Here is a 12,369-nt window from a genome sequence, read left to right as displayed (position 1 = left end):
CTCACCGTGGCCCTGATCCACTCTCGCCTTGACTACTGTAACTCTCTATTAATTGGTCTCCCCCTAGCTAGACTCTCTCCTCTACAGTCCATCCTTAATAGAGTTGAGCGCGGTTCGCGGTTCGTGGTTCTCCAGTTCGCGGCTCTAGTGATTTTGGGGGCTGTTCTAGATCGAACTAGAACTCGAGCTTTTTGCTAAACCTTGATAGTTCTAGATACGTTCGAGAACGGTTCTAGCAGCAAAAATACCAGCTAATTCCTAGCTGGCTTTCCGCTGTAATAGTGTAAGTCACTCTGTAACTCACACTATTATGAATTTTCAGTGTATAGTGTGCGGGAACAGCGCATTCAGATCACTGCTGTATGGATAATGGTGATCGCCATTTTTTTTTTTTTTCCTTGTCTTCCTTCCCTAAGCGAGCGCGCGTGTAGTGGGGCGGGCCAGCATGTCAGCCAATCCCAGACACACACACAGCTAAGTGGACTTTTAGCCAGAGAAGCAACGGCATGTGTGATAGGATGTCCATGTCACATGTCCCTGCATTATAAAACCGGACATTTTCCTCCAGCACGCCATTATCTGCCTTCTGCGTCCTTGGTGTCAGTCATCACTGGCGCAGCTCCTATCGCCGATACTGCTGTGTACGCTCCATACACAGCGCTGTACAGAATAGGGATAGAAGTTTCTATCAGTCCTTTTAAGGGCTCATACCGGCAGGGTCAGAGCCATAGGTGACAGGTCCGTAAAAACAGAGTTTAACAGCTACACAAGATGACAGCGTCTGTGTAGCTAAGGTCAGGGATTTTCTCGCTGCATTTCCCCATTAGGAGGGATAGAAAGGCAGGCTTCCTTTCCTCTACCCAGAGACCACAACCCTGCCACATAGTGCAAAGATATTTGCAGAACGTCTGCCTACATTGCACACTCAAACTCATTGTTATTAAGCCATTATACTAGCAAACACTGAGTGAACTTAGTGGCATCCTAAACGTGGCTGTTGGACTTCTGTATTGTCCCACTAGTGCAAAGATATTTGCAGCACGTCTGCCTGCATTGCACACTCTAACTCATTGTTACTAAGCCATTATACTAGCAAACACTGAGTGAACTTAGTGGCATCCTCAACGTGGCTGTTGGACTTCTGTATTGTCCCACTAGTGCAAAGATATTTGCAGCACCTCTGCATTGAACATCCAAGCTCATTGTTACAAAGCTATTATACTAGCAATTTATGCTGCTAGTTTAAGGGCCGTAGTTGCATTGTCAGGGATAATTATTGTTGTTTATTCTGCTGTTAATAAAGCTAGACCACCGCTGCAATCTACACCACCTCTCAATTTTTACTACCACATTATAAGTGCACAATCTTGTCGCAATCAAAATGAGTGGCAAAATGTCAGATGCTGGTGGAAAGGAGAAGAGGCGTGTTGGAAAAGGAAAGAAAGGGTTTGTCCGTGGGGAAGGTGGCAAAGCTCCATTAACATCTGCTGAAGATAGACCATCTACAAGCAAAAGTAAGATTTCTACTACTTACCGTGGACAATCCGATGTGCTCCCTTTTTTACGGACACGAACAACAGGAACAAAGGTAGATGATGGCCAAAAAATGAAAATGCTTGAATGGATCTCAAGTGGTCCAACAAGTGCCCTCTCAGCCACCTCAACTACCGCATCCAAAAAACACCAGTCCTCTGAGTTGTCATCCCAATCAAACTTGCTTTCTCCCAGCTCTGAAGTCTCCATCAGCCCTGCACAGTATGGTGGAACTGAGATGGCTGAGTCTGCAGAGCTGTTCAGTCACACTATAGCCTGGGAATCAGAGGTCTGCTCCCAAGCTACAGTGAGTACAGACCAGGAAATGGTCTGCAGTGATGCCCAGAACCTTTGTGACTCTGATTCAGGCTGTGAGGACCAAGTTTCTGAGCATAATGTTGACCCTTTGTCACAAACTGTAACACCTGTGGTTATAGACAATGAGGAACATACTGATGACGATGAGACGCAGATACCAGATTGTGATGACAACTTAAATATTCGGTCAGGGCAAGAAGAGGCTCGGTCTGAGGGTGAGGGAAGTGCAAACACAACAATTGATGATGAAGTTCTAGATCCCACCTTCTGTCAACCTACAGTCAGGCACTCGAGGAGGTCAACAGAGGCGGTGGAGGAGGATGCAACTGACGACAAAGTTACCTTGCGCCTTCCTGGACAGAGTCGGAGCACTGGTAGCACGTCTACAACTGCATCATCAGCCACCACTCTGCCTCTGAGCACTAGTCGGGGGGGCTCAGCAGGTCGCATGCTCACTAAGCCTTGCCTAGCCTGGTCCTTTTTTGACATAGAAAAAGATCGCCCAAATTATGTGATCTGTAAAATTTGTCGTGATTCTGTTAGTAGAGGTCAAAACCTCAGCAGTTTGAGAACTTCTTCCATGAATCGTCACATGAATAAATATCATATGTCCCAGTGGGAAGCTCACCGTGCTGCAATGCGGCCTAGCGTAGCGAACCATCCACGGCCTGCCCCTTCCAGTGCATCCGCGCGCTCTTCATCTTCTAGGACTGTGGGGACAGCTGTCACACCTGGTTTTCCACGCACAACTTCCACCACTGTAACCGCAACAGGCAGTTTGCTTGGTAGGTCATCAGTTGGTTTGGAAGGGGAAACAAGTGCGTGTGTACAGCTCTCTCAGACATCGATAGCACCAACGTTGGATGAAGGCAACATCATGTCTCCGACTGCACTTTCCTCACAAACCTGCATTTTTCCAGGGACACCCTACTCAACACCGTCTACACACAGCAGCCAGATCTCTGTCCCTCAGATGTGGACAAATAAAAGGCCATTTCCTGCGACCCATGACAAAGCTAAGACGTTGACTTTATCCCTCTGTAAGCTCTTGGCTACCAAAATGCTGCCTTTCCGCCTGGTGGACACACAGGATTTTAGAGACCTTATGTCTGTCGCTGTGCCCTAGTACCAGATGCCCAGTTGCCACTACTTCTCTAAGAAAGGTGTGCCCGCGCTACACCAGCATGTCGCACACAACATCACCGCTTCCTTGAGAAACTCTGTGTGTCAACGGGTGCATTTCACCACCGATACTTGGACCAGTAAGCATGGACAGGGACGTTAGATGTCGCTGACTGGGCACTGGGTAACTATGGTGATAGATGGTGAAGGGTCTGCTGCACAAGTCTTGCCGTCCCCACGACTTGTGTGTCAATCCTCTGTCTGTCCAAGTTCCGCCACTGCTTCTGCCTCCTCCACCTCATCTGTGTCCTCCACCTCCACCACAAGCCTGCCTGGTCAGGCCACCAGCGTTCTCACTGCGCAGAAGGAATCACGCACCCCTCATTACTATGCTGGCAGCAGAGCGCAATGGCATCAGGCGGTCTTTAGCTTGACATGTCTTGGAAATAGGAGTCACACAGCGGCTGAGTTGTGGGCAGATCTGGAGACTGAGTTTAATAAATGGTTGTCTCCACTCAACCTGCAGCCTGGTAAGGCCGTGTGCGACAATGCTGCAAACCTGGGTGCGGCCCTTCGCCTGGGCAAGGTGACACACGTGCCTTGTATGGCTCACGTTTTGAACCTTGTTGTCCTGCAATTTTTAACACATTATACCGGCCTAGATGGCCTTCTGACCAGGGCACGAAAACTATCTGCTCACTTTCGCCGTTCAACCGCCGCAGCTCAGCGACTTGCATCGCTCCAGAAGTCTTTCGGCCTGCCGGTTCATCGCCTGAAATGCGTTGTGCCAACACGCTGGAATTCGACTCTCCACATGTTACAGCGACTGTGGCAGCACCACCGAGCCCTGGTGCAATACGTCATGACGTATAGCCTGGGCCAACGAGATGCAGAGGTGGGGCAGATCACCCTGATGGAGTGGTCTCAGATCAAGGACCTATGCACCCTTCTGCACAGTTTCGACATGGCGACGAATATGTTTAGCGCTGACAATGCCATTATCAGCATGACAATTCCAGTCATTTACATGCTGGAGCACACGCTAAACACTATTCGGAGTCAGGGGGTGGGACAACAGGAAGGGGAGGAACTACAGGAGGATTCATATGCGCAAGGGACAACAACATCACCAAGGTCCAGACGTTCATCATCACCAACGCGGCAGGCATGGGACCATGGGGGACAGGGATCAACAAGGGCGCATGGTAGCAGGCGACATGTTGAGGAAGGTGCAGGAGAACATGAAGAAATGGAGGACGAACTGTCCATGGACATGGAAGACTCAGCGGATGAGGGAGACCTTGGACAAATTTCAGTTGAAAGAGGTTGGGGGGAGATGTCAGAGGAAGAAAGAACGGTTAGCACCTCTATGCCACAAACACAGCGTGGACTTGGTCCGCATGGCTGCGCAAGACATATGAGTGCTTTCTTGCTGCACTACCTCCAACATGACCCTCGCATTGTAAAAATTAGAAGTGATGATGACTACTGGCTTGCCACACTATTAGATCCCCGGTACAAGTCCAAATTTTGTGACATAATTCCAGCCATAGAAAGAGACGAACGTATGCAGGAGTATCAGCAGAAGCTGTTACTCGATCTTAGCTCGACTTTTCCACCAAACAACCGTGCAGGTGCAGGGAGTGAATCTCCCAGTTGTAACTTGACAAACATGGGACGGTCTCGTCATCTTCAACAGTCTACCCGTACCAGTAGCACCGTATCTGGTGCTGGTAACAGCAATTTTATGGAATGTTTTTATAATTTTTTTAGACCCTCCTTTGCAAGGCCAACAGAGACAACAAGTCTGACACATAGTCAACGGCTGGAGAGGATGATACAGGAGTATCTCCAAATGAACATCGATGCCATGACTTTGCAAATGGAGCCTTGCTCATTTTGGGCTTCAAATCTTGAAAAATGGCCCGAGCTCTCCACTTACGCCTTGGAGATTTTGTCGTGTCCAGCTGCCAGCGTTGTCTCTGAACGTGTCTTCAGTGCTGCTGGGTGTGTGCTGACAGATAAGCGCACGCGTCTGTCCAGTGACAATGTGGACAGACTAATATTCATCAAAATGAACAAGTCTTGGATCCACAAGGAATTTACTACCCCTATGTCATCCTGGGGAGAGTAAATGCTTGTGGATTTGGAATGTGCTTGATGCAAATCAAAACATCCTGTTTGCAACTAGGGCACAAGTGCTGCCACTGATGGGGTGTCTGTGTGGCCCAATTTTTGGAAAAAAGGGAGACTCCGCTTGGAGTAACCCTTGCTTACATTGTTTTTAAAAATGATCCAAGATGCACAGCGCTGGGATCAGGAAAGACTTTGCTACCTACCCCGGTGTCATGCTGGGGACGGTTAATTATGGCGTATTTTTGAATATGCTTGATGCAAATCAAAACATCCTGTTTGCAACTAGGGCACAAGTGCTGCCACTGATGGGGTGTCTGTGTGGCCCAATTTTTGGAAAAAAGGGAGACTCCGCTTGGAGTAACCCTTGCTTGCTGTGTTTTTTAAAAGGAGCCAAGATGAACAAGTCATGGTTCAGCAAAGACTTTGCTACCTACCCCGGTGTCATCCTGGGGACGGTTAAGAATGTCGTGATTTTGAATGTGCTTGATGCAAATCTAGCTGTGAAGTGTACAACTAGGGCACAAGTGCTGCCACTGAATGGGTGGGTGTGTGTGGGGCACAATTTTTGGAAAAAAAGGGAGACTCCGCTTGGAGTAACCCTTGCTTGCTGTGTTTTTTTAAAAGGAGCCAAGATGAACAAGTCATGGTTCAGCAAAGACTTTGCTACCCACCCCGGTGTTATCCTGGGGACGGTTAAGAATGGCATATTTTTGAATGTGCTTGATGCAAATCTAGCTGTGAAGTGTACAACTGGGGCACAAGTGCTGCCACTGAAGGGGTGGGTGTGTATGTGGCCCAATTTTTGGAAAAAAGGGAGACTCCGCTTGGAGTAACCCTTGCTTTCATTGTTTTTAAAAATGATCCAAGATGAACATCGCTGGGATCAGGAAAGTCTTTGCTACCTACCCCGGGGTCATCCTGGGGACGGTTAACAATGGCATATTTTTGAATGTGCTTGATGCAAATCTAGCTGTAAAGTGTACAACTGGGGCACAAGTGCTGCCACTGAAGGGGTGGGTGTGTGTGGCCCAATTTTTGGAAAAAAGGGCGACTCCGCTTGGAGTAACCCTTGCTTACATTTTTTTTAAAAATGATCCAAGATGAACAGAGCTGGGATCAGGAAAGACTTTGCTCCCTACCCTGGGGTCATCCTGGGGACGGTTAAGAATGTCGTGATTTTGAATGTGCTTGATGCAAATCTAGCTGTGAAGTGTACAACTAGGGCACAAGTGCTGCCACTGAATGGGTGGGTGTGTGTGGGGCACAATTTTTGGAAAAAAAGGGAGACTCCGCTTGGAGTAACCCTTGCTTGCTGTGTTTTTTAAAAGGAGCCAAGATGAACAAGTCATGGTTCAGCAAAGACTTTGCTACCTATCCCGGTGTTATCCTGGGGACGGTTAAGAATGGCATATTTTTGAATGTGCTTGATGCAAATCTAGCTGTGAAGTGTACAACTGGGGCACAAGTGCTGCCACTGAAGGGGTGGGTGTGTGTGTGGCCCAATTTTTGGAAAAAAGGGAGACTCCGCTTGGAGTAACCCTTGCTTACATTGTTTTTAAAAATGATCCAAGATGAACAGAGCTGGGATCAGGAAAGACTTTGCTACCTACCCCGGGGTCATCCTGGGGACGGTTGACAATGGCATATTTTTTAATGTGCTTGATGCAAATCTAGCTGTGAAGTGTACAACTGGGGCACAAGTGCTGCCACTGAAGGGGTGGGTGTGTGTGGCCCAATTTTTGGAAAAAAGGGAGACTCCCCTTGGAGTAACCCTTGCTTACATTGTTTTTAAAAATGATCCAAGATGAACAGAGCTGGGATCAGGAAAGACTTTGCTACCTACCCCGGGGTCATCCTGGGGACGGTTAATTATGGCGTATTTGTGAATGTGCTTGATGCAAATCTAGCTGTGAAGTGTACAACTGGGGCACAAGTACTGCCACTGAAGAGGTGGGTGTGTGTGTGGCCCAATTTTTGGAAAAAGGGCGACTCCGCTTGGAGTAACCCTTGCTTACATTGTTTTTAAAAATGATCCAAGATGCACAGAGCTGGGATCAGGAAAGACTTTGCTACCTACCCCGGTGTCATCCTGGGGACGGTTAAGTATGGCGTATTTTTGAAGGTGCTTGATGCAAATCTAGCTGTGAAGTGTACAACTAGTGCACAAGTGCTGCCACTGAATGGGTGGGTGTGTGTGGGGCTCAATTTTTGGAAAAAAGGGAGACTCCGCTTGGAGTAACCTTGCGGTGTTTTACATGATTTTAGAAGGGCGTGCCATGCCTATATCTGTGTCTCGTCCTCTTTTTCCTCGTTACGCTCTTTTGTTTTCGCATGAGAATTTGTTCTTGTCACTTTCCCATGTGTTTGTGTTGTGTTGTGAGTTGTTTGTCACCTTTTGGACACCTTTGAGGGTGTTTTCTAGGTGTTTTTATGTGTTTGTGAATGCCTGCCATTGTTTCCTATGCAGTTCGAGTTCGGTTCGTCGAACGTTCGACGAACCGAACTTGAACGGGACCTCCGTTCGGCGAACCGAACTCGAGCCGAACCACGACCGGTTCGCTCTTCTCTAATCCTTAATGCAGCAGCCAGGGTCACTTATCTGGCTTACCGCTACTCGGATGCCTCTGCTCTGTGCCAGTCATTGCACTGGCTGCCCATATATCACAGGATCCAATTCAAATTGCTTGTTCTCACCCACAAAGCTCTCCACAGTGTGGCGCCCCCCTACATCTCCACCCTCCTCTCTGTCTATCACCCCACCCGTTCTCTACGCTCTGCAAGTGACTTTCGACTAACATCCACACTAATTCAAACCTCCCACTCCCGGATCCAAGACTTCTTCCGAGCTGCACCAACCCTCTGGAACGCTCTGCCCCAAGAAGTTAGGACAAATCACAACTTACTCAGCTTCAGACGCACCCTAAAGACACATCTTTTTAGGGCGGCCTATCACATTTCCTAATCAAATTCAATTCACATAGTCCCTCTACAACTTCTCACAACATAACTCCACATCAAACTCCATGGCACCCAAAGGCATCTCAAGCCTCTGGCCCACTGGTCCAGGAAGCCATTATCTAGCCCCCATTTCCGTGAGATGGCTGGATTGTCTTTGTAAATAAGCACTTGTACCTTGCCCCTCCCCCCATCTCATTGTAGATTGTAAGCTCTCACAAGCAGGGTTGTGTTTTTTCTTTTTTTTCTCCTCTAAATATTATATTTTCTATAACTGTTACTTGTTTGTATATGATCCTCCTGAATTGTAAAGCACTGCGGAATATGTTGGCGCTATAGAAATAAAGATTATTATTATTATTTATCCATTTATGAACGTTCATTAATTTTCTTTGGACGGTACACGATTTACACTATTGAGCCATGTCGTGGGGTGGTTGGTGTACATTTAATTAATTAATTCATTGTTTTTATCACATTGTGATGCCCTGTTTTTCTGCAATTTTTTGTCACTGTGTTTTTATTAAAAAAGTTATTCATTGTTTGGACCATATTACATTTTTTGTTTTGTTCCAACTATACTGAGGTAGGAAATGTACTCTTGAATCCGTTTAGCATTGTCCTTTTCAGAACTACACTAAACTGGTTGATTGCACTTTTATGAACGCTTAAAAAGATGGACACTGCCCCATCCTAGGCAAACACCAACCATAATGACTCATATGGTGAATTTCCCATTGGTGGTTCTGTCCGAGGGACGTATTTTAGAGCTTTACATAAAAATCCTGTTGTAAGTGCTCAGCGTAGAGTGCAGGATAAATGTGAGCCAAGCCTTACTGCAATCTTTAGGAGGAAGAATAAATAAATCTACAGCAGGTAAAGATTTGCTTATATTTATTTTTTACGTCATTTACTGTATGGTAGAAGTGATTAGAAAGCTTTATTCTTTGGGTTGGTGCAATTATAGTGAACCAGATTCATATATTTTCTATGCTTGACTACTATCACACACTAAATGCTTTTTTTTTTTTTAAAGAAAACTAAATTTTTGCATCACCAAATTTTGAGAGCTACAATTTTTCTAGATTTCGACTGGCAGAGTCATATGAAGCCTTATCTTTTTCAGGGATGAGTTAGCATTTTTATTGGTAAGAATTTCAGGCACATAACATTATTGGATCATTTTGTCTTATGATTTTTGTGAGGCAGAATGAACATGAAACAGCAATTCAGAATTTTTTTATTTTTTTTACACCATTCACAATATGGTAAAAATGATAAAAACAGATTTACTTCTCAGCTTGGTATGATTACAGCAATTCCACATTTATTTTTTTTTTATGTGTTGTGTGTTTTAGACTATAAAAACTAATTTGTAGAAAAAAATAATTGTTTTTGCATTTTTCTATTCTGTGAACTGTAGCTTATTTATTTTTCTGATGACAGCATTATATGGTGGCTTGTCTTTTGACAGTTTTATAGATCACATTGTCCCAGACAAGGAAATACCAAATATGTGTACTTTTTTCTTTATTGTTGTTTTTACGTAAATATACATGTTTATTTGTATAATGTTTTTTTCATATTTTTATTTTTTGGAGGATTTGTTTTAAACATTACTACATTTTTTAACTTTTTTTTGCTTTTTTTACTTAATCCTTCTTTGGGACATTAAATTTTATTAGTCTGATCACTGGTATAATGCATTGCCATGAACATGACACTGTATGTGACAGAATGCTTCTTAAAACATGCTGCTGGCCTGGTCTAACAGACCACCATAACCAGCAAACCCTGAGGTCATTATGTGACCTCAGATTGCCATGGCAATGATTGGGACCCTATGATCATTTCACGGGGTTTCCCGATTGGGTGGAAGAGGGAGTGTACTCCCACTCCCTGCCTCTTTAATGCTGTGTTCACTATTGATCATGGCATATAGAGGGTTAAAGAGCCACGGGCAATAATGCGGGCACCATTCCCGTGCTACACATGATCGCCATGACATATCTATACATTATGGGTCAGGAAATCCTCCCAGATCACATTGTATGGGTACATCAAAGGTCATGAAAAGGATAAAGGAGCTCTCCATCTTTGGGGACTTTTTTTCTTAAACACATGTAGGTTGGGCTAAAATATTCTTGCACCAGTTGTCAAGTTCTTCTTCTGCACTTGTTACAGCAGTTTTCCTCACAGACTGGAGAGATCTAGAGTCCATAAAATGGCTGCTGGTTGAGGGGCATGTGACCAGATCTGTCTATCTGTCTGATGGATAGATCTGGTCACATGCTCTTCCACCAGCAGCCATTTTATGGACATAATTGCTGTGCAGTGTGTGTGTGTGTGTGTGTGTGTGTGTGTGTGTGTGAAAATCAGACATTTCTTTTTAATTGTGGTTCAACAGAAAAAAATAACAAAAAAACTAATGAAAATGGTCTGGACAAAAATTATGGTACCCCATAGAAAAGATTGAAAATAAATAAATTGTAGTGACATGTTAAACCCTTCCCTTCACAACATAAGACGTAACGGTGCGTCCTAAATCATGAAGGGGAGGTCACAGCCAGCTGCTGCGGTTAGCCAGCAGTCATCCTTGCACATGTCTGCTAATTTGAACAGCAGACATGTGTGCTTCGCTGACACAGGTGGATCCACGATCCACCCGCGCCCGTTAACCCCTAGATTTGAGGTGTGTGGTTGTTCATTTATTATGAGTTTATATTTCTGGGTTTAAGAACCACTTGAAGTATTTATTTGAGCAAATTATATAAATTGTCTGGAACGGTCCTTACTGGATTTTGCATACACTTTATGTAAATAAGGACTGTCTCTTACTATGTCATAGCACTCTGTTATGTTATAAAAAATGCATTAACATTGCATTGTTTTTGGTGCATTTTTCTACCAGGAGATGCAGATTTTATGCAACTAAATACTCAACCTGCACACATAGCCTAATGTGGTAATCGGGCATTGAGTTCATTGAGTTCACTTCAGGTGGATTCATTTAGTTCACCTGGGGTCACAGATGGGGTGCCATCCGAACAACCAGCTATGACCTTAGGTGAACTCACTGACATCACAGCTGCGGCTCCATCAGTGTGTCCCTGATACTGCAGTGCTTGGTCACATTATCTAATGTGACTGCGCACTTTGACCTCATATGTAGCAGAGCTGGGATCGACTTTGGACATCGTGTCTTTGGATTACGTCCTATCTGCAGAGATGTTTTGAGGGTTAATACATTTTAGAAAAAGGTAGTTTTTGGTTAGTTTTTTTTTTTAAATGAAGGATTTTTGTCTGTTTTGTGTTTATTTCTTTTTACTTACACAATTAGTAAGTGGGTGTCTCATAGACCCTTCCCCATTAGTAAACTCAGGCTTGAATACAGCTGTGATTTTTGACAAATCACAGCTGTAATTAATTCCTTATATTACCCCAATTACTCCAGGGCAATGAGGATGAGCTGGGTAAGCATCAGGATTGATGCATCTAATAGAAGTGCCATTTCTGGGGGGGCTGTAAGCTGCTATTTTTAGGCTGGAGAGGGCTCAATAACCTTGGGTGTCCCCTGACTGAGAAGACCAGCCCCCAGCTGTCTACGTTTTCTTGACTGGATAGCAATATTAGGGGGGACCGCACGCCAATTTTTTAAATTATTTATTTAAATAACTAAAAAAAGATGCAAGGCTCTCTCATATTTTGATACACAGGCAAGATAATGCACACAGCTGGGGTTGCTTTTTCTAGATTGGGTATCAAAATATGAGGGACAATACAGCATATTTTCCAATTATTTATTTAATTTTACACTCCACTTCGAGGCCAAGTCTGATACTGTGAGAGCAACCAATCACGCTGGAACATTGGCAGTCTTACTGCAATCAATCAAAGACACTGTTACACAGGGTGGGCAGGGAAAAAAGTGAATAACCATAACCTTCAATGAGTGGACCCAGAAGCAGTTTGACAGCCTTACAGAGACTCGGTAAATATAATTGTTTTGCTCTACTCCCCATTTTGCTTCCTTTTTTATTATTTATAAATTTTTTATCTGGGTGGCCAAACCTGGAACAGTAACAGGGACTTCCCTGAGAAGCTAATGTTCGGGGTCTTTGTGTGGACACTAGGTATCCAGTATGAACCCGGAATGTTACAGTTTGGGTTTGCTAGTAAAAATTATGTTTTATATTCTCTATTACCATGCTGATTTGTTAAAATGAACAAGCAAAAAACAAGCCCCTCACACAGCTTCTAAAATCTGCAAAAAGGTGGCACCCTTTTTAGAGGGTTCATGTAAAG

General features: G+C 44.5%; 1 protein-coding gene across 1 annotated transcript in view; it reads left to right on the top strand.

The window, feature by feature from the left end:
- Positions 1-12,369, top strand: part of LOC142302424 (cadherin-related family member 3-like) — a 338,150-nt gene that overhangs the window by 145,131 nt on the left and 180,650 nt on the right. The gene's annotated exons all lie outside the window — the stretch shown is intronic.

This window comes from Anomaloglossus baeobatrachus, chromosome 4, assembly GCF_048569485.1.
Source record: "Anomaloglossus baeobatrachus isolate aAnoBae1 chromosome 4, aAnoBae1.hap1, whole genome shotgun sequence".
Classification (NCBI taxonomy): Eukaryota; Metazoa; Chordata; class Amphibia; order Anura; family Aromobatidae; genus Anomaloglossus; species Anomaloglossus baeobatrachus.
The sequence above is the reverse complement of the archived record's forward strand: the minus strand, read 5'-3'. Positions and strand labels throughout refer to the sequence as shown.